The sequence below is a fragment of the Sorex araneus genome, chromosome 10, assembly GCF_027595985.1.
Source record: "Sorex araneus isolate mSorAra2 chromosome 10, mSorAra2.pri, whole genome shotgun sequence".
In the NCBI taxonomy this organism is placed as follows: domain Eukaryota; kingdom Metazoa; phylum Chordata; class Mammalia; order Eulipotyphla; family Soricidae; genus Sorex; species Sorex araneus.
This window is the reverse complement of record NC_073311.1, coordinates 9,737,798-9,765,453: the sequence shown is the minus strand read 5'-3', so window position 1 is coordinate 9,765,453 and position 27,656 is coordinate 9,737,798. Positions and strand designations below refer to the sequence as shown.

Genomic DNA, 27,656 nt, shown 5'->3' with positions numbered 1-27,656 from the left:
GTGTCAATACAGATTTGATCCCAAGCAGCACCCAAGCACAATTATGGGGTGAGCCCTGAGCACAGAGCCAGGAATGAACTCTGAGCACAGCTAAGTGTATCCCAAAACAAAAACATTTTTTAAGAATATAAAAATAGTTCATTAATAAAGTGTATGTATTATAAAATTCACATAACTTTTTTTTTTGAGGAGGTCTTTGACCTACACCCAACAGAGCTCAGGAGTGATACCTGGTGGTGGTTGGAAACCATGTACAGTACCAGGGATTGAACCAGGGTCCACAGCATGCAAGGCAAAAGCCCCTCTACAGTCTCCCCGGCCTCGATAGGTTAGTTTCTCTTTTAAACTCAGTCAAAGGGCAGAGTGTGCAGCAACAGAAGAGTGTGGAAGGAAATTTTACTCAGGGCTTACTTTCAGGCCATACTGAATTATATCAAATGCTTAAAGGGACAGGACCTTGTGCAAGGGGAGATGGATGGACAGTGCCTTGCCCCCTTCAGCCACAGCAGCTCAGCCCCTTCTGTTTTACTTCTTGGTTTTCCAAGCAAGTACTAACTTGGAGAAATGGTTCTCCAGCTAAAAATAAACCTGAAAACACTGCTATAGGCAATGAAGAGTTGGGGAAGAATTTTAAGCAGGAGAGTAACATGATCAGGTTTTCATTTTTAAAGTCACTCTTGCAATAGACATAGGATGGAAATTTATGAAAATTAAGCACTGGGATATATAAATTTAGCACATTCATAGAGGACTTTATTAAAATTTAATATCATGTTTGACTTTTAGAAAAGACTAAAAATCATGTGCCCAAGGCCCACTGTATGAGAATCTGCATATTAAATTGTGAGTGGAAGTCCACAGAAAGAAAAATTTTTTTCTTTAGAAAACCTAGTTTTATTTTAATTTCAAGTCAACAAGAACTGTATTATACAATGTGTTAGTCTTTTAATTATGTTTTGGGTCACACGCAGTGGTGCTCAGGGCTTGCTCCTGATCCTGTGCTCAGGGATACTCCTGTAGGACTCAGAGGACCATATGGGATGCCAGGGATTGAACCTGTGTCAGTCACGTGCCAGATAAATAACATACCCATTGCACTCTCTCTCCAGACTCAACTGTATCTCTGCTTTGCCTTTTTTTCCCTAGATTCCCATCTTTTGAAATAAAAATAAAAATCACAAATAAAAACTAGGGGCGTGGGGGGCTAGGGGTGTGGGGGTGCGGGATGGAGCTATACTGTGATTCTTTGTGGTGGAATATGTGCACTGGTGAAGGGATAGGTGTTCGAGTATTGTATAACTGAGACTTAAACCTGAAAACTTTGTAGCTTTCCACATGGTGACTCAATAAAAAAATTTTTAAAAATAAAAAATAAAAAATAAAACAACAAGTGTTGCTAGGAATATGGGGGAAAGGAACCCTCATCCACTGCTGGTAAGAATGTTAACTGGTCCAGCCTTTTTGGAAAAAAATATATACATTTCTCAAAAAAATAAAAACTATAACTTGCTCTCCCATATGATCCAGCAATTCCAGTTCTTGGCAGTTACCACAGGGGCCCAAAAATTCCCTTCAGAACAAATATTTTCACTCTTATTTTCATTGCAGCTATTCACAATAGCCAAAATCTGTTAACAGCCCATGTCCAAGGACAGAAAAAGAAACTGTAGTACATGTATCAAAGAATAAGTCAAAATCACAAAATTTGCAGTTATGATCTGGAGAGTATCATGCCGAGTGAAGTTAGTCAGAGAGGAACAGATACAGAATGACCTCCTTTTTTATGTGGTATACATAAAAAACATTTAAAAAATTAAATACTTAAAATCAAGAAAAACCTGAGTTGGGCTTTAATAGGAAGCACACCACTGTGTATGGGGGTGGGGAAACTCTTGGCTATGCTGAAGATAAGCTGATGCTCTAACAGACGGTGTGGTATTGGAATGGTTTTGCATGAAAATCTGCCATTAACAATATTGTAAATCATGATACTTAAAACAAAGTTTAAAAAATAAAAATATAAGTCCTCAAGAGTCAGAGAGATAGTACAGGAGGTGAGGCACTTATCTTGCATGCAGCTGAGGTGGCTGTGACCCTTCTTCAATCCTTGGTCTACATATGATTCACTGAGCACCACCAGGAAACACTCTTGGGCCTAGAGCCAGGAACAGTTCCTGAGTACCACCAGGTGTGACCCGAAAACCAAAGCAAAAATGACTTCAATGAACTAAAACTAAAATATTTAGGAGTCATCTCTCTGATCTTCAACTCCCTCTTACATAAAATAAAATCTAAAAATAATGAAAGGTTGTAGGGAATTCCAATGTGAAAAATAATGAAAAAACATGTTGAAAAATTTAATGTGACATGCAAGTGTTAGTTTTTCTGGAAAAGATACCATGGATTCTTTATTATTACCTTATACTTCTGGCATGGACTGAAGCAATAGCATAGCGGGTAGGGCATTTGCCTTGCATGTGGCCGACCCGGGTTCCATTCCTCCATCTCTCTCAGAGAGCCCAGAAAGCTACCGAGAGTATCTCGCCCACACAGCAGAGCCTGGCAAATATACCCGTGGCATATTTGATATGTCAAAAACAGTAACAAGTCTCACAATGGAGATGTTCCTGACGCTTGCTCAAGCAAATTGATGAACAACGGGATGGCAGTGCTACAGTGCTACTTTCTGCACATTTCATCGGCAAGTCACAATTCACAGTAGTCCAGAGTTTTGTGACTTCTGGGCAACCCTGCTTTAGTACAGGGTATCATGATCTCTCATCAGGATGAGACCCATGATCTGGGTCTCCTGATATTCCTCCAACACCAGATAGAGTGATTCTTTTAAAATTCAGTGCAACAATGGAATACTATGCAGCTGTTAGGAAAGATGCAGCCATGAAATTTTCTTATAACTGGAAAGTCATGGAGAGTATCATGCTGAATGAAATGAGTCAGAAAGAGAGGGACAGACATAGAATGACTGCACTCATTTGTGGAATATAAAATAACATGAGACTGACACCCAAGGTACAACAGTCAGGAATATTGCTCCATAATTGGAAGCCTGCCTCATGAGCTGGGGAGAAGGCAGCTGGAATAGAGAAGGGATCACTAAGTCAATGATGGTTGGAGGGATCATTCGAGATGGGAAACATTCGATATGAAAGTAGATAAAGGACCAAACATGATAGCCTCTCAGCAGTTATATCAGCAAACCATAATGCCTAAAAGTAGAAAGAGAGTATAGGAGAAATTGTCTGCCACAGAGGCAGGGGGAGGCTTAGGGTGGCAGGAGATGTGGGGAAGTTGGTGGTACTGCGGACATTGGTGGTGGAGAATGTACACTGGCGGAGGGATGGGTGTTTGATCATTGTATGACTGAAACTCAAACATGAAAGCTTTGTAACTGTATCTCATGGTGATTCAATAAAAAATATTTAAATAGATAAAAATGAAAATAAAATTCACTGCAAGGGCCAGAGGTTCAATCCCCAGCACCACATATGGTCCCCAGAGCTCCACCTGGAGTGATCCCTGAGCACAGTTGTGTTGTTGCTCAAACACTAAAAAGCATATGAAAAAATAAAGATGCAATGCAGATCTTCTCCCTCCTCTGATGTAACTCTTTGAGAAAAACAGATTATTGACCCCTCATAGATTCCAGTAACCAGATTCCCTCATCAAAGAAATGGGTTTTCTTTGATTAAAATCCCCTTGAGGTATTAGAGGGGATAGATGATTCTTGATTTTCTGGATCCTTATAAATAGGAAAAAGAAAATGGGGGGAAGATACAGAATAGGGAAAAGAGAGGTGGCAGCCTGGCTGGAAGCAGCTAGCCTCCAGAAGCAGAAAAGCCAAGAAATAGATTATCCCTTCTTGCAGCAACACAGTTGTGCCATTGCTTCAATTTTAGCTGAGTTACAGATTGAATTGGGTGCCACCCCACCCAGCCCCACAATATGTTGGAGTCACTTTCACTATGGGTCAGCATAAGGTCTCAGAATGAGACTATATTCGAATACAGTCTTTATAGATACGATGCAGTTAAAATAAGGTCACTGCCAGAGAAACGGTATAATGAGTAGGGCTCTTCCCTTACCTGCAGCTGATCCCAGTTTGATCTGTTACCACATGTAGTCCCCCAAGCACTGGTAGGAGAAATCTCTGAGTAGAGAGCAGGAATAAACCCCAAGCACTGCCAGACATGACACAAAAGCCAAAATGGAATAAAACAAAATGAGATCTTCGCCATGGGTCCTATTCCAATCAATATGATGTGTGTACAAGTGGAAATTTGGACTCAAATCCACACACTTACAGAGAGAATGCCAGATGAAGATAAAGTCAGAGATCAGGTGATGCTTAAAGTAGGATATTTAAGAATTCCAACAAACGTCCAGACACTAAAGGGAACAGAGGCTTCCTCGAAGCACTCAGAAGGAACCAACAATTCTGAAACCTTGTTCTCAGGCCTTTGGTCTCCCAGTGTGTCCAACAATACTTTCCTAGTAAGCCAACTAATTGTGGTACATTTTTTGTGACAATCCTAGGTAACTGATATATCCCCAGCAGACCCATTTTAGATGGATGGACTCCAGAACTATGAGATAATTAACTTGTATTGCCCTAGGTCACTAAGTTTTTGGTCTTTTATTACAGTTGCAATAGAAAACTAACATTTTCCAAAGGCTCCCCATTTCTTAAAACTGGAAGTCCTCACCATAGCTTCACACCCTCCAAGATGACACTTCCTTTAACTTACCTCTGTTCCTTGCTCTTTCCCTCTGTCACTAAGCCACCTGCCACAATAATATGTTTTGAACTGTTTGTTTATTCATCTTAGGATTTGTGGCTGTTCTGACTCCCAACTTTTCCAGAGAACATGGCTTCAAGTTCCTGCTCCTGGGACATCCTATCTGAAATCCTCAAATCCCATATCAAACAACACTCTCTTTCTCCTGTCTTTGTTTTGTTTTTCTTAGCACTTGTCACCACTTGACATGATATACACCTCTTAATTTATGATCACCATCTCCCCTTGGCCCCCATTTACTTTTTTTTCTATATAAAGTATAAATCTCTCAAGGATTGATACACAAGGGACTAAAATAATTTAGATTCAAAAGATTTTACATATCAAAATAGAGAAATAATTGGTATTGCTTTTGAAAAACTGCTTTTTATAACAGCTCAAATCTGGGGCCAGAGAGACAGTTTAGTGGACAGGGTGTTTTTCTTGCAGGCAGCTGTCCTAATTTCAGTCCCCAGAACCTCATATAGTCCTGAACCCTGCCAGGATTGGTCCCTGAGCGCAGAGCTAGAAGTCATGAATACCTCCTGGTGGAACCCAAAACACACACAAATACACACATACACACACAAAAGAACAAACCATTTCATATCCAATTCTACTAAGCAACACAATCGGCTGCAGTCTCAGTGATGCCTGTAGTCTCTGGAAGTGGGGGTTCCCCAATCCCGGGAGTGCCAGGATCTTTGGTACCTGTGGGATTTATCACTGCTCCTACTCCTATAACCATGCCATTCAGGACGCTCGTTCCGGCCAACATGAGTATCTGAGCTTCAATCTCTGTCCCTATCCCTGTTCTTTTCTGCCCTTTCCTCCCTCCTACTTAAGGACCTGTGTTCGTGTTTTGGCTTCTCCTTCTTTGGCTCCTTATCTTGGGCCTCTGCTCCGGAGTGGTAGGTTGTCCTGACCTCAGGGGAGCTGTGGTACTGCTTCAGCCCCTCTGTGGACTCTGACTTCAGAACCTTTTCAGAATCCTTGCTGTTGAACTTTTTATAGTCAGGGGAATTGTTTTCCTTTAGCATCTTGCTTCTGGGTGATGAAGAGGAGACTGGTGGTTCTGGCGGTACCTCCCGCTTGTCTTTCTTCATTTTCTTTTGTTCCTTTTTGCCTTTTTTGTGCTTTTTTGTGGGTTTGTCATCTTCAGAGTCCTCAGCTGAACTGTTTGAAGGCGTGTGAGCCCCACAGCCCTTCTCTTGAAGCAATCTGGTCACATCATCCAATTCATCTCAGTCCTTAGGAGCCCAATAGTTAGACACATGATCCACTCGAATAGTTCATCCTTTGATCTTGATGCCATTAAAATTGTCAACAGCCAGAATTGTGCTCCACTGGTCTTCATAGCAAAGGAAACAGAATCCCTTGGATTTCCCAGTCTTCTTATCCCATACCAGATTTATGTTAACAATCTCATCATATCTATTTATTTACCAAAAAAGACATGGGAGAAAACACAGATAACATCCCCTTCAGTCAGTTCATAAGGAAGTCCTCCCAAGAAGATCCAGGCGCAGTCCTTGTACTCGGACACCTTCTCCGCCACCCCCAGCTGGACCTTGCTCGCTGAGCTCGTTGATTAACTGCACTTTTGTTAACGGGCTGCGGGAGTTACAGCGGAGTAAAGGAACGCGGTCCGTTGAGCAGAGAGTGCTGAACCAGGGCTACCCTGAAAGAGTCTCTGCTTTCCGGGCTTAGAGATCCCTCTCCCCCTCAGACGCTTCACTACCCCACCTCGGTGGCCCCCATTTAAATAGATCTTGAGAACAGGAAAATGTTTGCTTCTTCCTTATGTCACCGCTACCTCCACTCCTGCAGGGCATGTGGGAAATGCGTCTTGGTTCATCAAATGCCAAATTGTAGCTACATTCTGCCTGGAACATTCTTTCCATTTAAACGACTTCCAGTATCTTTGTTTCTGACCATAAGAACAGTGAGATCAATAGGCTCTGGGGTCATGAATTCAGGCTGCTCACCCCATGTGACCCTCATCAAAATAAATGGAAAGGAAATGAGCTCACCAGGGAGATAGCGGCACGGATTTCTCTCAACTTCAAAACCTTTCAAACCAGTCAAGAATACAGGGTTGACTGCTTCAACCAGAGAAACCAGTTGGAATTTAATGACAGCTCTGAACTTGTAATTAATCTCATAAAGTTGGTTAGGCAATTAAACCTGGACTTGGAACCATGTATTAAAATATTTTTGCATTAAATGTAATAATGCAATAAATGGGGGTTGACTCTAGTTGTTTATAGGAACTCAAAGTTAATCATTGTTTTCAAAAGCTCCAGCATATCTAAATTTCAATTTGAGCTAGTAGAAGGTGGTTGTTGGTGACAACATAAGCAGCCTTGTCACTGAAATAATAACGCAGCTAGAAAGCTGGAGGTGCAGCTTGAAAAGAAATTGCTTTTCAATCCCACACCCTTTCTACTATTTTTTCCCTTCAATTTAGAAGTTTGATCACACTCCAGTGATGAATATGGGTAAGGATAGAAGCATTTTTTTGTCTTTATTTACATCCAAACTCATTTTTTTAACTTGTAGCGCCACTACTTTATAGGCTTAGAACCTATAAAGCCAAACACAAGGAGCAGATAAATGTACTTTGTTTTTGTTTGGAGTCCACACCCAGCGATACTCCTGGCTCTGCACTCAGGAATTAGTCTTGGCAGTGTTTGGGGGACCATATGAGGACTCAGGGATTGAACACAGGTGAGCCATATGCAAATCAAACACCCTACCAGCTGTCCTATTGCTCTGGCCTCCTGAATGTGCCCATTTTTAAAGCGTTGTTTGTTACTTAGCACTGCTGGACATCTAGCAGGTTGATTTTTTTAAAGTATAGAATAGATTTATTTCACACCTTGAAAGATGCTTCTAAACTCCTCACATCCTTAAGGCTATAACTTCCTTTTAAAAAGAGAAACATTTATACCTTTCCCAGCTGCTCTCAAAGCAGGAGGAGGATCCTGAATCCAAAGTAATAGCCAAAGTAATCAGCTGGATATATTTGGTTTTAGTTTTGTTTTAATACGTTTCATTATCATTTATGTAACATGGCTGTAATAGTGCTAACACTTATGGCACTGGCATACAAAGTTACCACATCCCACCACCACCAAAGTGCCCAAGGCCCTCCACTACTGTCCTCACACTAATTTTCGTCCCACCTCTCCATACCCATGCTTGGTAATCTGAATCTTGTAATCCAAGGCCAAGGGTTTCTCGTTTTTCTGATGCAGGCAGATAGATATGACAGGGTCCATAGCAATGGAATTCCTAGGAAGTAATAAAGCCGATGCCCCAACACTACAAAGGGCCTAAGTTGTGAGTTCAGAGGTCTGATAAAACTTCGCCTGGCACCGACATACCCAGAGAAAACTGGACTCCCCTCAAAGAAAAGCTACAGTACCAAAGTCCAGAAAAGGAATTTCAAAGAACACCAGTGACCACTTCCAACTCTACCTCCTTGGCAACCACAGCGCACTCTTACCTAGTAGAAGCCCAACATAAGACGGCTTGGGAAAAACCTTATAAAAGCCACCTTGAACAAAAGAAGTGCACATACCGGGGCTGGAGCGATAGAATAGCGGGTAGGGCATTTGCCTTGCACTCAGCCGACCCGGGTTCAATCCCATATGGTCCCCTGAGCACTGCCAGGAATAATTCCTGAATGCAAAGCCAGGAGTAACCCTGTGTGTGACCCCCCCCAAAAAAAGAAGTGCACATACATGCTCCCCAAGTCCCAGTGCTGAGCACATGTGTTGCCCACATCTCCCATCTCTCTCTGCCTTTGGAGAAGCCCATGTTCTCTCTTGAGCATATAAGTCTCTTCCTTTCTCTCCCTCCTCAAAAACCCTCCAAATAAAATGCTTTTACTTCACTACTCTTGTCTCCTCTTGAAATTCCTTTCTGTGAGATAGGACAGAGATCTGTAATACCTGGATAAGGCCTGGAACTGGCCTTCTTTTCCTGCAGAGCAATTCCTCGCTCTAGCCTGAGGCTGTGGCTTCCTGAGAAATTGGGGTGGGGGTTAACTCTCCTGCAGAGAAGGTCAAACGGACAGCAGGCCTGGCTTGACGGCCACCTGGTGGGGCTGGGGGGCTCTGGCCTTATCATTCCTAGCCTCCTGAGCCCGCCCCAGGGGCCAGAGGCGGCTTTCTCCTCTCCGCCTCCCATAAGCCGACTGTGCCTGGTGAATCCCCTAGTTCTGAATAGGACATGTTCGAGACTGTGCTTTAAACAAACGTTAGCTCCTTCAAATTCTCTGCAGCAGACAGTCACTGCGTGTGAGCTGCCTCCAGCCCAGCAGTCTCTGTTCCCATTTCATGCTCCAACCTGCCCATCACCAATGAAACCTCTACCAGGAGACCAAGAAGGAGTGGGGAAAAGATTCCAAGCTGTGGATGGAGACTTGAGGGAAGTTAGGGAATCTCATTTGTTGCCTCTATTTATATCACTGTAGTACTGGCTTAATCTTCCTTCTCCCCAATAATGAAGAGAACTCTTTGTTTTTCAGATGCTATTGATCCTTACGTTGAATTTCCTCAGGCTTTCTTGGGTCCCTTTTGCCAAACACTATTAAACTCTCCCTTTAATTTCACTCAACCATATAATTTCCCCCTACAGTATAAAAGGAAAACATAAGCTCTGAAGTCATGGGCTTAGGAACCGTGGGTTCCTAAAAAGTATCTGAGCACACATATCTATCAGCTCCCTCTGTGGTTCCCTTCTCTCACACATTTAAATGACACATTCTAGCAAAATCACATAAACCCTTAGGCTGCTGTGAGCCGTCAAAACTGTCCTTGTGAAATGCAAGAATGCTAAATACTGTCCTATTTTCAGCAGTGTTGACATTCTGCAGTTACCTGCAGGCAGGATTATGTAGTCATTAAATACACAGGTTGAAGAGTTAGGCAGCCTGGGAAGAAATTCCAGTTCAGGTATCTGCAGGGTTTATAACCTCAAGCAAGTTCTTTTGTTTCTCATTACCTCCAAAAATGGAATAATACTTACCTGGAGGATTTTGTGAGGATTAAATAAAAATCATTTTGCATACTGTTTGCCACATAGCATGCACTCAGAAAATGTTCAGAGTGACTGAGAGTAGTGTTACTATTATTACTTTGTTACCAAATGCAAGAGTCTCAGAAAATACAGTGATGATGAATTAATCATGTTCTTTTCATTATTGGCATAGTTTATTAAAAACATGTGAAAGCAAAGCATAGCAAGCAATGAACCATCAGTGTACCTCAATCTCAATGTCATATCTTTAAGTCTCAGAAAGGAAAATGATAAATTGATCTCAGTACAAAAAAAAATAACAATGGCAAATCTGGGGATTCGTACTCTATTGTCACATTTAAGTAATCAACACTTAAAGACTTAAAACAACAGAAATTGTTAAGTCACAGTTTCCATTGGTCTGGAGTCAGGGTATAAACTAGCTGAGTATTCTCTTCAGGATTTCGTCAGGCTGGGGCAGCAAATGAGACCTGGAGCTTCTTAAAGGCACACTAGTTTTTCACAGAGCCAGTTCTTTGTAACTATAGACTGAGTATTTCACTTTTCTTGTTGAGTATGGTCTGGGAATTGATCATCACTAGAGGCCACTGTTAGGTTAAAATATACATATATGTGTATATATATATGTACATATATATATATATTTTAATACTGTCACATAAAGTCAAATTACAGGTCTCGAGAGAGCTCAAGTGTACATGCCCAGTATGTACAAGGAACTGAATTGGATTCCAAGCGACATATGGCTCCTTCACCTTGGTGGCCCCCAAGTACCTCTGCATGTGACCTTTAAAAAATAAAGTGGGCACAGTGTTGTGAGAGTAAGCCCTTTACTTATGGAATTTATCTCCAGAGAAAGTCTCCAGAATTGAACTAATTGCTGCTTTGTTAGCATGGGGAAGGCCTCCCTCCCACTCTGTCACAACCACCACCACCACCACCACGCCCCTCATGCCCCCTAGCCCCCATCCCCCAAATGGTGATTGCTTGCTTCTTCAAAGCTTGCAGAAGAGCCTCTTGTGTTGCCTGGAATTTCTGACCTCTATATCCTGATGCGCACCTGGTTCTCTGCCTGCCCAGGACAGTTTCTCCATGAACTCAATGTCAACTGATTAAGAGTTTCACATAAACTTGAGAAAAATGTGCATTCTGTTGCAGTTGGTGAAGTCATCTGTAGATGTCATTTATATACCTTGACTGATGACATTGTTGAGCTTAACTGTATCGTTACCGATTTTCTGCCTCCTGAATCTATTTCTAATAGAGAAGTACCAAAGTGTTTAATCATGATAGTGGATTCATCTGTTTCTCTTTGTAGTGCCATCACTGTTAGCTGCACAAAGCTTGGCACTTGGTTGTTAAGCACATACATTTTGCATATTGTTTAATCTTCTTAAGAATTTACATTATCCTTATATGCTGTCCCTTTATTCTTGATAATTTTTTGGCTTTAAATAATTATTTGAAATTAATATAACTGCTCCTTATTTCTTTTGATTAGTGTTACCAACATATTTATTTCTACATTTATTTCATTTTAATCTATGCCTCATATTTAAAGGCTTCTTATAGACAGTATATTCTTGGATCTTTCCTTTTAATCAATTTTGAAATTATGTCTTTTGACGAGTGCATTTTAGATCACAGATGCCTAGTGTAATTAATGATGGAGTTGAACTAATATCTACCTTATTTATTTACATTTTCTATCTTACTGTAATATATGTTGTTTCTATTTTTTATTTCCACTCAGCCTTGTATAACAAAACACCACAGTGCATAGCTTATAAACAACAGAAATAGCTTTACATCTTGGGGATTAGGTTTTAACTATAAATTTTTAGTGGACTCCAAAATTCAAGACATAGCAAAATATTTTATGCCTTTCATGCGTTTAACTGAGATTTCATAAGACCATTTTTCTGAACTTAGCATATTATTATATATTTTTCTTTTTACTTTTATTAGTGATTGTTCCTGGCTTTGTAATATACATTTCCAACTAATTATAGGCCACTTTCAAAGAGGATTCTAGGGTCTGGGAAATAGTACAACATTCAGAATGTTGCACTATTGCGCCAGAGCAGGTTTGATTCCCACGGCCTCCCAAGCATTGCTGAATGTAGCCCCGGAGATCCCAAGCACCACAAGGTCATCTTGGTGGTCTCTCTCACCAGAGGGCTGGAGCAACATTGCACACTTGGGGCCTCATGTTGAACCACTAGCCCGGTTGTCAGAGAACTGCCAGGAGGGGCCCCTGTGCCCCCCAAGCACCCCAAAAAAAATCAAACAGCAATATAGTGCTTCATGGATGGTATGATTCTGTGTGTGTATATATATATGTATGTATATATACATATATGTGAATATATGTATGTGTGTGTATGTGTGTGTGTGTGTGTGTGTGTGTGTGTGTGTGTGTATGCAGAGTCTCTTGCTCCCCGCCTGGCTGTTTTCACCGGGGTCCCTCGGAGAGGGCGAGTTGAGTTTCCCTCCCTGCCCTGAGCAGAGCCCTGGCAGTGGAAGACCTCCGGAACCCAGCCACAGCCATGCTCAAGGCCACTCTCCACACATTCGGATGAGTCACACGCATGAAGGAACCAGTAGAGGAACCCAGGTGTGCAGGACCTGGGGCTAAGATCTCCAAGCCTGCTCAGGTCGGGACTGGGCCTCCTCCACCCAGATCCCCCATTTTCCAGTAGCTTGGCAGCCATACCTACAAACTGCCCCCAGAGTCGTGTAATCCCATGAACAGCCAAGATCCAGAGACTATACAACGAAGCTCCCTGAAGCGTGCGGCCACATTTGTGGCCACACGACTTCTTATAACCTAATTCTCCCTCTCGGAAAACCTGAGAAGGTACTGAGAGCATCCTGCCCGCACGGAAGAGTCTGTCAAGCTTTTGAAGTATTCTATATGCCAAATACAACAACAATGATGGGTCTCATTCCCCTTACCCTGAAAGAGCCTCCAATGCAGCACCACTGGAAATAACAAGAGAGGCTGCTAAAGTCTCAGGGCTAGGAGATGTTACTGGCACCCACTCAAGCAAATTGATGATCAACAGAATGACAGTGATACAATGATACAGTGATAAATGTGTATATGTATGTATTTATACATATGCACACACATGTAATATAGTAACAAAATACTGTAATTGTTAATTTTAATCCTCTTCCATGTCCCTTATATGATTGTTGCTGTTCAGAGTGAAAAATACATATACCTACATGACATATTCATTATCAAATGAATTAGTGGTTTCTTTCAATATTTTACTCCTCTTTTTCTGACTTGCATGGTTTTTGAGAAGCCAACTATAATTATTGTTATTATCCTTTTGAATTGTAGCTGATAGATCAATTGAGAAAAATAAAAGGGTTTTAACTTCATTTATTGCTTCTTTGTAGTTGTCATATTTTATATAGATCCTCGTGTTTTGATCTAAACTGTCTCCCTTACCTTTATTTTTTAAAGTTTAAAACTTTTTCTTCCTCCTCCTTCCCTCCCTTTTGCTGTTGCTGCTGTTCAATGACTGGAGGCTGTAGACACACTGGCTGTAGTGCTTGCACATCTGATTGTTCTCGTTGGGGTTCAACATCTGATTGCAGTATGCATACATTCATTCGAGGTGCTCACTGAGGGGAGTGTTGCTCTTCTGGCCATGGTACTTGAGCATCTTTTAGTTTTGATGCTCCCAGGGGTAGCATACTTCTGTGGTGATGCTCAGACACACTTAGCTGCAAGGTCCCAGAGGTCACCCACTCTGTTGTGTGAAACACATAAGAAGCATCAAGGACTGAACTCTGGACCTCACACAATGTGGGCACTTTGTCACTGAACAATCCCCCAGCCCCTATTCCCTTTCTCTTTAAAAAACTTCTTTGAAGTTCCTTGGAAGGCTACTGGCCACACATTTCCTCAATCTTTGTCTGAGAAAGTCTTTATTTTTTTCTCTCATTTTGGAAGAATTAATTTGCAAGATACATAATTTACATTAGTGATTTCTTTCAATATTTTACTCTTCTTTTTCCTGATTTGCATGGTCTCTGAGAAGTCAGCTATAATTATTTTCTGTAGGTAAGATATTTGGGGTATTTTTTACCCTCTAGCTTTTATCAAGATATTTTTCCTTTTATTTTATTTCAGTTCAAAGTACCATGCCTATGTATAGCTTTTGTTTTGTATTTTGATTTTTTATTCTCCGTGGTATTCTCTATGCTTCCTGCTTTGGCATCTGATATTAATTCAGGGGGAACTAATGGTTACTATTATTTCTACTATTTCTTCTATCCTGTCTCCCTTTCCTTTCCTTGTTATTTTCTCTTGCACATATGACACCTTTTTTGGTTGCCCCATTGTCCTTGGTTTTTCTACTCTGATGCTTTCAGTGTTTTGTCTTTGCTTTTGCAGTGTTAGAGGTTTATATTGATAGCATCAGTTAGGCATTCTTCATTTCTATTATACGTTTTTATCTCTAGCATTTCTTTTTTGCTTCTTAGGATTGTCATGCCCCTGCTTACATAGCATGCTGTTGTCTTAGAATATATTAATCCATTTTAAATTCCTAGTCTCATGGCTACAATACACCTGCCATGTCTAATTCTAATGCTTGTTTTGTCTCTTCAAAGTGCATTTTTGGCCCCTCTCTTTCTCTGTCTCTGTCTCTGTCTCTGTCTCTGTCTCTGTCTCTGTCTCTGTCTCTGTCTCTGTCTCTCTCTCTCTCTCTCTCTCTCTCTCTCTGTGGCACGTAGATGTGTGTTGGTGTGTTTGTATGAATGCATGGTGCCAAAGGTCAAAACCATCACCTCCCACATGCAAGGCATGAGTTGTGAGCTCTACCAGTTAAGCTTTATGACTGGACAAGTTTTTTGATTGCTAAACCTTAAGGATCTGGTATTAAACTGCTATAAGTAAGCCTTTAAATAATGTGGTTGGTAGTTGATAGCATTCTATAGTCCTATTAAAAATATATAATATTTTATAAATTAAAAGCTTTCAGTCTTTTTTATTTGTTTATTTATTTTTAATTTTTTTATTAGTGAATCACCGTGAGGTACAGTTACAAGCTTATAAACTTTCGTATTTGCATTTCCGTCATACAGTGATCGTTTACCCATCCCTCCACCAGTGCCCATTCTCCTCCACCAATGTTCCCAGTATCCCTCCCACCACCCCCACCCCATCTCCCACCACCCCACCCTGCCTCTGTGGCAGGGCATTCCCTTTTGTTCTCTCTCCTTTTGGGTGTTGTAGCTTGCAATAGAGGTATTGAGTGGCCATCATGTTCTATAGTCTACTTTGGGCACGCATCTTCCAAGCCAAATGGGTCCTCCCAACATCCTCTACTTGGTGTTCCCTTCTTTGAGATATCTGAGATAGCTTTCAGTCTTTTAGATGAGCCTCTGCCTCTCGACTATGAACTTCACGCGTGTTTCTCAATTTTTCTCCCCCTTAAATGGATAAAGATGGCTAGACGGGACTAGAGATGGGTATTTTCCATCTACAGCTGGTTAAGCTCAGGCTAACTTGTTTCTACTGAGGTCAGGCCTTCTTAGGAACAGCAGAGGGGTCTGAGTATTTCAAATACTTCCATTTTTCCTCTCCCTGCTGGAAGTACAGGAAGACTTTTCTGCACCATTTACTTTGAGAACTTGGTCAAGCTCCTAGAAATAAAACCACAAAAATTGGGACTCCTCTGTGACTGGATTGCTCAGGAGCTTTTAACAAGATGTGGTTCACATGGAGCCTTCAGAACCTGTCTATTCCAGTTCAGGATTTCCCCCGACACTGGGCAGGATCATTTCCACAGTCTGCCCCCGGTTTTTGCCTCTCAACTCACCAGTCTTAGTAGCAGCAGTTGGCCGTGTAGCCTCCGCTTGTTATGGAACCCAGAAGGGTTGTTCATTCTTCCCTATTTGGCTTTTTACCTCAGTCCGTGGTCAGTTATCATCTCGTCTATCCTGAGTTCTATTGATTTCTCCCAGTTGCTTCTTTCTCTTCCTATTCCACAGCTTGTAATTTAGTTTTTTTTCTATTCCTTCATGCCCTGTACTCTGTTGTTTTCACTTTAGAATACTTCTATCATTCACCTGATAAGATTGTACAGTTTGAATTAGGATTCAGGTGGTTATTGGTGGGAGAGGAGACAGCTGCCTTGTACTTCCTTAAGGGTTTAAAGAGAATTTATTGGTTTATGAAGCTGAATTTCCAGGGTATGTGGACTTCACAGATAACTGGATTCAAGGTTCAATATTTGCCACTTGACTATGTTTTTCCTCTCTGTGTCCATTCCTGACTCTTGACATTTGTAGATTTAATTTTCGGTGTCACTACAATGGCAAGTGACTGTAATAATTTCATCTTTACTTTCTCGAAGTTCGAGTTCAGCAAGCTGAGTGAAGATGGCTTTCCAAAAAAGGAAAAAAGCTCTGACAGATAAGTCACTTGTCTATCGCAACCCAACTCTTTATGCTAGAGGAACTGATAACACTATTGGTTTAGATCTGGGTTATATACTCCTTGGCATCTAGGAGCACCTCCCTTCCCCGCACACACTTTGTTCCAGTAGCCCTCAGGGACTAAGAATGACAGAGAGACAGATCCTCTTGGGAAAATCAAGCATGGTTACATTAAATCGTGTAATCTAGTAAATGACTGCTAGGTGCCTGAGGTACAATCATCCATCGTAATATTTTTATTTATTAACTCATATCCTCAAGGGTTACTACTGGCTCTGTGCTCAGGATGTTAATGAATAAGGGAGACCTTGGAGAACTGTATGTGGCGCTGGGAATTAAACTGGATTGACTGCATGAAGTCAAGCGTCCTACCCACTTTCCATCATCCTCCTTCCTTGTTTTTTTCTTTTGGGGGCACTATAATTTACAATACTCTAGTGATAGGCTTTTATGCATACAACATTACAACCCACCCCACTGCCAGTTTCTGCTTTTGTCCACCATAGTCTCAGGTACCCTCCCAGCCATTCCCTACCAACCCCCATCTCCCACCTTTGGCAAGCTGAGTTCTGTAGACCAGTTCCAGGTTCTGCTGCCTTTGACTGTGTTATTTCCCTATTCAGTTTCTTTATAGTCCACATAAGGAGATATTTTTCTGTGTCTGTCCTTCTCTTTCTAGCTGACTTCACATGATACCCTCAGCACTGTAATTTTTTGAGACTCAGCAGAAGCTGAACTACGAGGGAAGGAATATAGCCTTTCATTCGTGTACCCTAGTACCCTAAACTGATGATGCATTCAGAAAGCTTGCTGAATGCAGAACATGCTTCTAGGAGAATAATCATGACCACAAGTAACCGTCAGGGGATATTGGGGGAACTTTCAAGGAGGCTGTAGCACTTCAGACACCTTTTAGCAGAGAAGTATGAGTCCACCAGGAGTGAGGGAAATAGCAGGGCCTCCAAAGAAGTAGTAGCCTATGAAAATTTATAGACAAGTGAGAACATTTATGCCCAACTCATCTAGACTAGAACCAACAGATAAAATGAAAAAAGACAAAATCATGCAATTTGCATGTGGATGGAGCTGGAGAGTATCATCATCATCATCATCATCATCATCATCATCATCATCATCATCATCATCCTGTTGATCATCGAATTTCTCGAGCGGTCTCAGTAATGTCTCCATTCATCCTAGCCTTGAGATTTTAGGAGCCTTTCTTTACTTGTTCTTCCCAACAATGCCACATTGGAGGCTCTTTCAGGGTCAGGGGAATGAGACCCAGCATTGTTACTGTTTTTGGCATATGAATACACCATGGGGAGTTTTTGAGGCTCTCCCATGTGAGCAGGAAACTCTCAGTAGCTTGCCAGGTTCTCCCAGAGGGAGAAGTAGGCTATAAGATGTCTTCCTGGAGCTTGGTTTTAAGTCTCTGGATGTTGGCAGTTGGTGGGATTTCACCGTGCCCGGGGCAGTTCCTGAGTGTGACTGCCTAGATACTGGAAATGGGAAATCTGGGCAGAAGAGTCCCAGTCCCGATTGAAGCAGGCTTGGAGGTCTGAGCCCCAGGTCCCACACACCTTTGCCAGTACCTTCATGCGTGAGGCTCCTCTGAACATGTGGAGAGGGGCCTTGAGCATGGCTGTGACTAGGCTCCATAGGTCTTCGGCCGCAGGAGCTCTGCTCGGGGCAGGGAGGGAAGCTTTAGCCCACCCCTTCCGAGGGGCCCCAGGGAAGACAGCCAGGTGCTCGGGCAAGAGACTCTCTGCATCGCTCTCTCCTGGGAGCTTGGTTTTAAGTCTTTGGATGTTGGCCGTTAGTGGGATTACACGGTGTCGGGAGTATCATGCAGTGTGAAATTAGGCATAAGGAAGGGGACAAATACAGAATGATCTGATCTTTCCAATTTGTGCTCCATAAAGAATAGTAAGGGAACAGCAAATAGCTAAAGACAACAGAATCTGAGAACTGGGTCTACAGAACTGAGCTTACCGTGGCAGGGAGATGAGGAATTGGTGGTCAGGTAAGGAATCTGAGATGATGGTGGAGGGAAGTAAATATTGGTGGAGGGTATGGGACTGGAATTTTATATACATGAAACCCTATCATTAACAGTTTTATAAATCACAGGGTCCCTAAAATATTTTTTTAAGTTTTAAAGAATTAAAAATCAGGAAGAAATATTTTTGTATTTTTTTAAATTTAAATTTAAAAAATGTTTTGATGAATCACCATGGGGTACAGTTACAGACTTACAAACTTTTGTGCTTATGTTTCAGTCATACAATGATCGAGTACCCATCCCTTCACCAGTGCCCATTCTTCACCACCAATGATCCCAGTATCCCTCCCACCATTCCCACCCCCTCCCCTACCCCGCCACAACTCTGCGGCAGGGCATTCCCTTTTTGCTGTCTCTCCTTATGGGTGTTGTGGTTTGCAATAGAGATATTGAATTGCTATCATTCGGTTTGCAGTTTACTTTCAGCACTCATCTCCCCTCCCAAGCGGGCCATCCAAGCACCCCATATTTGGTGTCAGGAAGAAAACTTTTTAAAAGGAGATGAGATACAAAATGGGAGTTTCCTGCCCACATGGGAGAGCCTCGAAAACTCCCCATGGCATATTCATATGCCAAAACCACTAACAATGATGGGTCTCATTCCCCTGACCCTGAAAGAGCCTCCAATGCAGCACCACTGGGAAGGACGAGTAAAGAGAGGCTTCTAAAATCTCAGGGCTAGCACGAATGGAGACATTACTGAAACCACTCGAGAAATTCAATGATCAACATGATGAGATACAAAATACAAGGAAAACAAAAAGTTGCATTTATCTCTAAGCAACAGAAGATCGCAGTAAGATATTAATAGGTTAAATGTAATTGTGTGTTTTATTTTGGAAAGACAACATTGATCTCTTTCTTCCTCTGATTTATCCTCCCTGCTGTGATAGCCAAGAAACCAACTACGAGACTGTTACCTAGTCAGATCAGAGGATTGGAAGGAAATCAAAACAAGTATTTCTAGAAGACAAAATTAAGAACACATAATGATCATATTCACTTAAAGATAGAAGCATAAGAAAATATAGAAAATTATCAGACAGTCTTACCAAAATAAAAGATGCATCACTATTTGCTATTCTGTGTGTTTATCTTTGCTTTTCTTTTTGCTTTTTATTGGGGGATGGTGGGGGAGTGGGGTTTAGCACTACCCCCAGCAATATCCAGGGCTTACTCATGGTATGTGCTGGAGCCATAGCAAAGCGAGTAAAGCGTTTGCCTTGCACACAGCCAACCTGGGTTTGATTACTCCATCCATCTCAGAGAGCCCGGCAAGCTACCAAGAGTATTCCGCCCACACGGCAGAGCCGGCAAGCTACCCATGGCGTATTCAATATGCCAAAAGCAGTAATAAGTCTCACAATGGAGACATTACTGGTTCATGCTCAAGCAAATTGATGAACAATGGGATGACAGTGCTATAGTTTTCCTCCAGGCATAAATTCCTCTGGATAGTGCTATAGTTTTCCTCCAGGAGAATATGATGGTAGATAGGGTGTTTGAGAGAAATCTAGCCATAAAACCATGTCCTTACAATGGAGAAGGTGACAGACAGGGACTGAGCAGGTTGGGGCAGGGGTGGTTGGAGAGGTGTCGGGGAGGGGAAGGATACGAAATGGTGAAGAGTTCTAATCTTGCACTCATGACAATTTGCCTTTTGTTATTGTCAGAGTGTTCAATTTCAGTATTACCTTCTGACAGGTCACTCTGGATACTATATAGATGAAAGGATTTAAAATTGAAAGATTAACTTCCTGTTTGCAGTCAGTGAAAACCAATCCTCCATCTATACAAGAAATCACAATCCTGGAATTTCACTATTAAAGTTCTCCCGGAAGCAAGATTTACCTTCTTAACCAATCAATAACTAATTATAAACTGTATCAAGGAGTTATTACAATAATACCCAGAGTTGGGGAGGGTGGAGGGAAACAGATATTCTACAAACTGCAGTTTCCAGTATAATTTTGTAGAGGCCTTCTAGCAATTTTAACCTAGTGCATTAAGATGCCTTCAAAAATGCATAAAGTTTTCTCCTAGAAATTTTACTTTTGGATATTATTAGTGCAAATGTGTAAAACTCCAAGAAAATACATTCAAGGTATGCTTTATCCTGAAGAACTACTAGAAATAACTGAAATATCTAATGATAAAGGCACTTATTTACATCATTTTTTAAAAAATTTTGGGGCACCATGATTTACATATACTGTTAATGACATAGTTTGATGCATACAGTGTTCTAATACCACACCATCCACCAGAGTATCTGCTTAGGGTGGTTTTTTTGGGGGGATGGGGGATATGGGGAGCACACTAGTGATGCACAGGGGTTACTCTTATTTCTGCACTCAGGAATCATTCCTGGTGATGCTCAGGAGACCACATGGGATGCTAGAAATGGACCCCAGTTGGCCATGTGCAAGGCAAGTGCCTTATCCTCTGTTCTATCTCTCCTGCCCCCAATTTATTTTTCAATTAAACGGACTTCACTCAGAACTAAAGATATTAAGGTGAATTTATAGGTATATGTGTATTGATTATGTTGAGAAATTATTGACATTTTTGTATCTAAAATATGTTATATAATAAAAGTTCTAGTGTGGAGCAAGTCTTTGTTTAGGGCCATCCCCTGCAGTGCTCAGTGGTTACTCCCAGTTCTGTGCTCATGATTGCTTACAGCAGTACTTGAGGGACCATGCAGAGCTGGGGATGGAATTAGAACTCACTTTTAAAGACAAAATAGGTATGATAAAACATTAAATGGAAGCACTACTTTTCACCCTCATGCCTGTTATGACAGTGTCTTCAACTCAAATTTTAAAATCCGGGGCTATCCACAGAAGAGTTTTAAAGATAAACCAAGAAATAAACATAAAAGAGGAAAATTCTTATCTCCTAAGATAAAGCAAAAGTACATAGCTCCAAGAGAACATGATACTACCTAACCTTCCCAGGTAGGGTAGTATCTGGGGTCTTCTCAGAATGGGAGGGGGCACAGATTTCCCTTTCTGCCTGAAGGCACAGAGCCTCACAGTAACACCTGACACCCTCTGACTGAGAAACAACCCAGTTGCACAACTGAACCTCATCAGGTTCAATTTGCAGCCAAGTCACCAAATTGTCCCATATCTATAGCTTGTGAACCTCAAATTTTCATAGTACTAGACACTAGGTTTAGTAGAGGCCTCAACTTTTATTACTAGACCTAGTATTAGGCTTAGCAATACCTCAATCCTAGTACTAGATTTCATGGACACTGTAAACTTTCTTAGTACCATCAGCACAGTAGGATCACAGGAAATCTGGTGCTCATTGAGCCTAAACACACAGAAGGCTCAGCCGGCACTAACCAGCACAGGAGATCCTCAGATAATGACTTTGGTAACATCATTGTGAGATTTAACAATTATCACAAATTGACTCTTAGTGGACTAAGATTTGATCATTTTATTTGCCTTTGCATTGTAACAAACAAAATGAAGCAAATTTCATTGTGTCTAATAATGGATCAGTCTGAGTAGTTGAGTAGGGGACAGGAGTCTGGGAACATTGGTGGACAGAAGGGCACACTGGTGGTGGGACTAGAGTTAGGTCATTGAATGCTTGAGACAACTGTATTATGAACAACTTATGAAATCACAGGATTATAGTAAAAAAAATTTTTTTAAGGTTTTAAGTACAAAATACTGAAGACTTGAAAGTGGTGATGAGGTAGCCAGACCAGTGTTATCTCATCCCTTCTATTTCTGAAGGGAATCTTTTTCCCTTTCAGAAAAAGCCAGAGTTGAGCAGAGAAAGGGTTCAAGAAACTGAACAGGGGACTAACTTCTCCGCAGCCCTCCTCTGTGGGCTAGTCTGACAGACAACTGTCTCTTGCATTTGGGGATCTGAGGGAAGAGGGTATGTGTGTTCATCTTTCCACCAGAATAGTGCAAGTCCTTGGTGTCATATGTAAATGTTGCCCCACAAAGGACAAGGAGGATAAGTGTGAGTCTCCTCAGGGGAGGATGGGACCCCTAGCCACATGTTTCCCTCTTGATTGTTGTGGAAATCTGACACAGAGTTCCTGTCAGGAAGCAAGAGAGATGAAGAAAAGGTCCCTGGGTCTGTGTTGGGTCTTGACACCAGGGAAATGACACTAAGCAGAAAGTGATGAGGTAAACAACCCCCCCTGGGAATTAATACCCTACTACCACAGGTGGAAACTCAGTTCTCATGGAGGATGGAAAGAAGTAATAAAACGTGCCTGATTCTTATAAACCCAAAGAATTCTGGAGGGACCCTCTGCTCCTAAAGACTTTGATCGAGAGGTCTTCTAACCCATTTTGGTACCCAGAGCGGCTTCTTGCAGAAATGCATCTAGACTGTGAACTAGATAAATATCAGCTAAAATATCAGAAACCTAAAACTAGATAAATATCCGCTAAAATATCAGGAACCCAAAACCACGCGGCCGCAACAGCAGCCTCGTGAACTCAGAGTCTCCACTCTCAGCAAAGAAAAGAAATTATTTAATGATGCTTTTTCAGCAGGCCTGATTGTTGGGGGGAAATTCCAAACAATAATAGTGAGTTCTCTATTGAACTAATGAATGTATTCAAAGTATAGAGAGAATAAAGTGAAGATCATTAGCTATTTAGGTGGGGTGTGTGTGGGAGGGGGGTATATTGGGGTTCTTGGTGGTGGAACATGTGCACTGGTGAAGGGATGGGGGTTTAATCAGTATATGACTGAGACTTAAACCTCAAAGCTTTGTAATTTTTTTCATGATGATTCAATAAAATAAAAACTAAAAAAAAAAAAAAGAATTCTGGAGAAGCCTGTTCACATCCTCACGTCCATAGCCATCCCTGGATGTAGAGAACTGAAAATGCATAGGCAGCAGCTCTCCGACAGAGAGAAAGAGAGCACATATGCTGTTGTCTGCCAGAAGATCAACTCTTGCCTCTGAAATATTTTCAAGATTTAGAAAAAACAGGGACCGGAGCGGTAGCACAGCGGGTAGGGCATTTGCCTTGCACGTGCCTGGCCTGGGTTTGATTCCCAGCATCTCATATGGTCCCCCAAGCACCGTCAGAAGTAATTCCTGAGTGCAGAGCCAGGAGTATCCCCTGAGCATTGCTGGGTGTGACTCAAAAAGCAAAAAAAAAAAAATTAGAAAGAATATAAATTTTCTAAAAATAATGAAAGTGATTTGGTGCATACAGAATGGAAAATTTGGGCTAGGGATAGTTTGCATGTGTAAGTCACCGACCCACCCTGTCGGCTTTTTTTTGTGTGTGTAGGGTAGTAATGTATTCTTTATTTTCTGCACTAAAATAGACTATTAGAATTTTATGCATGGGTAAAACAACTGAATGTTTTTCTTTCTTTTTCCCTTCCCCTTTTCCTTTCCTACCCCACCTTCATCCTCTTGCGTTATTTTTGCTATGCTCAGCAGTGCTCAGGAGTGACTCGTGGCAGGGACCATAGGTGGTGCTGGGGATCAAACTGGGGTTAGTAGAAGTCCTGTCCTATCTCTCTGACCTTTCTTTTCTTTTTCTTTTTCTTTGTTTATTTTTCCCTGTCCTTCCTTTTAGGGCTATTTTTGTGACAAAGGTTGGGGGGGGCGGGGAAGAGGCAGGACTCTGCAGGACTCTGAGTGTGTTTGATTCTAGAGCTCACCGGGGTCGTAGTAGCACTCACCAGGAGTCGCACTCTTGGACTGTAAAGCTGGCTGGCGCACTTGTTTCTCAGGGTTTGCGCACTGGCTGCAGTCCTGACACACACCGCAACAGCAGTTCTGCAGAGATTACACACTCCGCCACAGTGCTGAGGGCCCCCGGCAGCAGGACCACCAGAACCACACTCGGCACTTGGGGGTGGGAGCTGAGGATGAAACCGGTAATCAAACTCATGACCTCACTCTAGCCAGGCAGGGGCTCTCAACCACTAAGCCATCCTCCAGGACGGAACACTTAATCACTGTTTGTGAGCTGTAATCTCGACAAGCCAATTTTAGCAGCAGCTTTGATCTGTAACTGGATTCGTTATGTTGTTATGTTGCTATTATATAGCGGGAATCATTATATCTATCATACTAGTAAACCACTTTGATCCAATAATTTTACTTCTGGAAATTTATCCTGACAACAAACCCAATATATGACATTGTAACTATTACCAAATAGATCGATGATGGATTTTTTTTAAATACCAGAGAAAATTGAAACTAAGAAAATCAATAAGCAAACAATGTTGCATACATTTCAAGCTTTAAAAACTAAAATAGGTCTTGATAAATGGGAAAATGATTAACATAATAGTAAATGTAAACGGCATTAAAATTAGGTACATTGCACACTGACAATTGTGAAATTCTGGAAAGAAATTCATGCAGCAGCCTTCCTGTGTGACCCTGGAGCTCTACATTTGAGAGAGCACCGAGTTAGCTGCCTCTGTGAAGCTGGGAAGGTGAACATATGGCATTAGTTTTCCCACATCTCTTTCCCTCCTGAAAAATGCCTGTTACCTGCTTACTACAAGGCCAAGAAGCAAAAAGAAGAGTGGACCATGAGAAGGCAGAAAATAGTTAGGAAGTTTTACTTAAAACAAAGAATCCAAAATAAATAAATAAATAAAATAGATCCTTACTCTTAGCCTATCTGCACACCAGACACTGTAAGAGTAGGGGGAATTACCCACCTTAGTGAACATAAACAAAAGCTCCAAGAAGATTTCTCTAAACTCCTGGATGAAGATTTCAAAGTGAAAAAGCTAATGATGTTCATGAAATTGAGAAAAGCAATAAAAGAGACCGCAACAAAGACAAAGTACAAGAAAACTTCAATCACAATAAGGACTGGAGCGGGTATGGTGCCACCAGCAGTATGGGCCCTGGACCTGCGGGGCGAGTTCATCAGCAATCTGATAGTGCTTCAAGCTTCCTGATATTACAAAATTACTGCCGTGCCTTTGGCCAGACCCAACAACTCAGAGCCAAGTTTGCTAAGAAATTAAACAACCAAAAGTTAGGTATGTGGGAGCTCTGCCCACAAAACACTTTTGGCTCCAGCTATACAATCTCATTTATTGGCCTTATTTCAGAGACCCATAAATCTCAAAAGAGATCAAAAGCTGCAGTTAATCTCAGACCTGCTCATGGATGAACAGACAGAAATAAATCGGAGGGGTGCCGGTTGGTCAGGGGCCTGCCCAAGCAGAGCCTTCAGCAGCTGCTCATTTCCACAATCCAAAATCGCCACCATACCCCTGACCTGACTCCACCATCTCAGGATGAACCTCACCAAGATATAGCACTGTAGCACTGTAGCACTGTCGTCCCGTCGTTCATCAGTTTGCTCCAGTAGGCACCAGTAACGTCTCCATTGTGAGACTTGTTACTGTTTTGGCATATTGAGTATGCCACGGGTAGCTAACTAACTGTAGACTCTGAGGTCGTAGACCAAGATATAATCTGCTGAAAATTCAGGTATGCGGTATCCTCTGCTTCTAGCAACTCAGCAGTCGTGCCCATGAGCCACCGCTGGCTGGCCCCAGATAATCTCATCATCGGCCACATGTCCTTTCCAGAAGAGAACACAACACACACCATAACCATGCCGCTGAACCTCACACCAGGCTGTTTAACTCAGGGAGCCCTCTCCACCCCAAGGGACCCAGCCCTGGCAGACAAAAACCTCCAGAACTCAACCGCCACCATGCTCGCTGCCACTCTCCACACACTTGGGCCAAGCTTCACCCATAACTGAACCTATTCCTGGACCTCAGAGCCAAACAATTCATACCTTACAACACACATACTCCAAGAGTAGCACTGTAGAACTGTCATCTCGTTGTTCATCGATTTGCTCAAGCAGGCACCAGTAACGTCTCCATTGTGAGTCTTGTTGTTACTGTTTTTGGCATATCGAAAACGCCATGGGAAGCTTGCCAGGCTCTGCTGTGCCGGCAGGATACTCTCAGTAGCTTGCTGAGCTCTCTGAGAAGGCCAGAGTAATCGAACCGGGTCTGCTGCATGCAAGGCAAATGCCCTACCCACTGTGCTATCACTCCAGCCCCAGAGATTACTTTGAAGGTGCTCAAGGGACCATATCTGGTGCTAAGGATCAAACCACCATTGACTTGCAAACAAGGCAAAAAAAAAAAAACCCTTATCTCCCATACTATCTCCCAGTTCCTTTTCCCCTTATTTTAAATTATATAGGCATTCACAAAAAATTAAAACCCTTATAATTTTCTAAGTCTTAGAACATTATATCAATACCATCTAATAATTATGTTCTGATTCCCTTAATGAGAAAATACTTTATTTTCACTTTCAAATATCCCATATTAAGCATTCCTATTTTCATCACTATGTAAAATAAATCGCAAGGCTGTATATTATATTGAGTGGCATGACTATTTCTGATGTTTATTTAGAGAGAACTCCTTTCTATCCGTATTAATCGCTTCACTTCCTCCACAGTTAATTAGAATTGTTTAGTCATTTGTTTTTATATGCCCACACCCAAATCTATTATTGCAGCCACCAAAATAAAATGCTGACAAATCAATTTCTATAATTTATGTACATCTATTCAGAGACTGCAAATTTTATGGCTAATACACAGCGAATAACAAATACTCATAATTCTTTCCTATCAAGAGTATTAAGTCCATGGTGTAAAAATGCCAAGAGAAAACCAGAGGGGCAAAGAAATCTAATTCTCAACCTCTTCACCAATGCAAAAATAATGCTCGAGTAAGTCTAAAAAACTAAGACACTTAACTCCAACTATATATAACTAGTCTTTTATCAGCATTATTATTATGGGGGGGGGGTGGAAGACTTTCATAAAGTGCAGAGCAGAGAAAGAAGATACCAAGGGCTTGTGGTGGAGAACAGGGATCCAGGGTAGGTGAGCAGGGACATAGTTTGACTAGGCAAGAAAATGAAAAAAAGACATAGTTTCAGGAGAAACAGACTAAATGACACAATAAAATGAACCATTTTGATACAGCTCAAAGTATCTGTATCAAAATGTATAAATCCAGGGGTAAGAAATTAAATGGCCAAAAGCTAGGTATGTGGGAGCCACACCCACAAACCACCTCTGGCTTGGCTATACAATTTCATTTATTGGCCTTATTTCAGAGACCCATAAATAAATCTTGAAAGAGATCAAAAGACACAACTAATCTTGGACCTGCCCATGGTTGAACAAACCAGCGTAAATCAGAGGGGGCAGGTTGACCTGGGGTCCGCACTAGCAGAGCCCCTGGCAGCTGCT

The 27,656-nt window shown here is 41.7% G+C and overlaps 1 pseudogene; it reads right to left on the bottom strand.

Moving 5' to 3' along the window:
• Positions 1–5,440: 5,440 nt before the first annotated feature.
• On the bottom strand, positions 5,441–25,981 carry LOC101540188 (RNA-binding motif protein, X-linked 2-like; annotated as a pseudogene).
• Between the last annotated feature and the right edge of the window lie 1,675 nt (positions 25,982–27,656).